The sequence below is a fragment of the Triticum aestivum genome, chromosome 4B (genome assembly GCF_018294505.1).
Source record: "Triticum aestivum cultivar Chinese Spring chromosome 4B, IWGSC CS RefSeq v2.1, whole genome shotgun sequence".
Taxonomy (NCBI): Eukaryota; Viridiplantae; Streptophyta; class Magnoliopsida; order Poales; family Poaceae; genus Triticum; species Triticum aestivum.
The window spans coordinates 71,258-73,940 of NC_057804.1; positions in this window are offsets into that span (position 1 = coordinate 71,258).

Genomic DNA, 2,683 nt, shown 5'->3' on the forward strand with positions numbered 1-2,683 from the left:
GTCTACCGGGGGTCACGAGCCATCAAAATCGTCCCCTGACACCAAAAAAGTGTGTTATAGTCCACGAAAACGGCCAGAAATGCTCGAAACGACGAGTTTTGATGATGTCCAAATAGTTGTGTACTGGTGGTAACGGGCCATCGAAATCATCCCCGGACCACAAAACAGGGTGTTATAGCCCACGAAAACGCCAAAAAATGCTCGAAACAACGAGTTTAGACGACATCCAAATAGCCGTGTACTGGGGGTCAAGGGACATGAAAACCGACCCCGGACCCCAAAACAGTGTGTTATAGCCTACAAAAACAACCAGAAATGCTCAAAAACTATGAATTTTCACGGCGTCAAAATAGCCATCAAGCAAGGATCACTACACAGCAAAATCGTCCCCGGACCACAAAACAAGGTGTTATAGCCCACGCAAACGGCCAGAAATGCTTGAAACGACAAGTTTTGACGACGTCCAAATAGCCGTGTACTGGGGGGTCAAGGGACATGAAAACCGTCCCCGGATCCCAAAACTGTGTGTTATTTCCTATGAAAATGACCAGGAATGCTCGAAACGACGAGTTTTGACGACGTCCAAATAGCTGTGTACCGGGGGTCTCGGGCCATCGAAATTGACCCGGACCCCAAAAAAGTGTGTTATAGCCTACGAAAACGACCAGAAATGCTCGAAACGACGAGTTTTGATGACGTCCAAATAGCCGTGTACCGGGGGTCATAGGACATGAAAACCATCCCTGGACCCCAAAACAGTGTGTTATACCTTACGAAAACGGCCAGAAATGCTCGAAACGACGAGTTTTGACGACGTCAAAATAGCCGTCTACCGGGGGTCACGAGCCATCGAAATCATCCCCTGACCCCAAAAAAGTGTGTTATAGTCCACGAAAACGGCCAGAAATGCTCGAAACGACGAGTTTTGATGATGTCCAAATAGTTGTGTACTGGTGGTCACGGGCCATCGAAATCATCCCCGGACCACAAAACAGGGTGTTATAGCCCATGAAAACGGCCAGAAATGCTCGAAACGACGAGTTTTGACAACATCCAAATAGCCATGTACCTGGGGTTATGGGACATGAAAACCGACCCCCGACCCCAAAACAGTGTTTATAGCCTACAAAAACAACCAGAAATGCTCGAAACTACGAATTTTCACGACATCAAAATAGCCGTCTACCAAGGATCACTGCCAACGAAATCGTCCCCGGACCACAAAACAAGGTGTTATAGCCCACGAAAACGGCCAAAAATGCTCGAAACGACGAGTGTTGACAATGTCAAAATAGCCGTCTACTGGGGCCACGGGCCATCGAAATCGTCCCCGGACCCCAAAACAGTGTGTTATAGCCCACGAAAACGGCGAGTTTAGACCACGTCCAAATAGTCGTGTACCGGTGGTTATGGGCCATCAAAATCGTCCCCGCACCGTAAAAATTGTGTGCTATAGCCACTAAACTGCTAGAACTGCTCGAAACGATGACTTTTGACGATGTCCAAATAGCCGTGTACTGGTGGTCATAGGCCATCGAAATCGTCCCCGGACCCCAAAAACAGTGTGTTATAGCCCATGAAAACAGCTAGAAATGCTCGAAACGACGAGTTTTGACGACGTCCAAATAGCCGTATACCGCAGATCAAGGGACATGAAAACCGTCCTCGGACCCCAAAAAATGCGTTATAGCCTACGAAAATGGCCAGAAATGCTCGAAATGATGAGTTTTAGCGGCGTCAAAATAGCCGTCTACTGGGGGTCACGGGCCATCGAAATCGTCCCAGACCCCAAAAAAGTGCGAAAACGGCGAGAAATGCTCGAAACGACGAGTTCTGACGACCTCCAAATAGTCGTGTACCGGGGGTCACGGGCCATCAAAATCGTCCCCGCACCCTAAAAACAATGTGCTGTAGCCCACGAAAATAGCAAGAAATGCTCGAAACCACGAGTTTTGACAATGTCCAAATAGTTGTGTACTGGTGGTAATGGGCCATCGAAAGCATCCCCGGACCACAAAACAGGGTGTTATAGCCCACGAAAACGACAAAAATGCTCAAAACTACGAGTTTTGACGACATTCAAATAGCCGTGTACCAGGGGTCAAGGGACATGAAAACCGACCCCGGACCCCAAAACAGTGTGTTATAGCCTACAAAAACAACCAGAAATGCTCGAAATTACGAGTTTTCACGGCGTCAAAATAGCCGTCACTGCCCATCGAAATCGTCCCCGGACCACAAAACAAGGTGTCATAGCCCACGAAAACGGCCAAAAATGCTCGAAACGACGAGTGTTGACAACATCAAAATAGCCGTCTACCGGGGGTCACGAGCCATCGAAATCATCCCCTGACCCCAAAAAAGTGTGTTATGGTCCACGAAAACGGCCAAAATGCTCGAAACAACGAGTTTTGATGATGTCCAAATAGTTGTGTACTGGTCACGGGCCATCGAAATCATCCCCGGGCCACAAAACAGGGTGTTATAGCCCACGAAAACGGCAAAAAATGCTCGAAACGACGAGTTTGGACAACAACCAAATAGCCATGTATCGGGGGTCAAGGGACATGAAAACCGACCCCCGACATCCAAATGCTCGAAACGACGAGTTTTGACGGCATCAAATAGCCGTCTACCAAGGATCACTGACCATCGAAATCATCCCCGGACCACAAAACAAGGT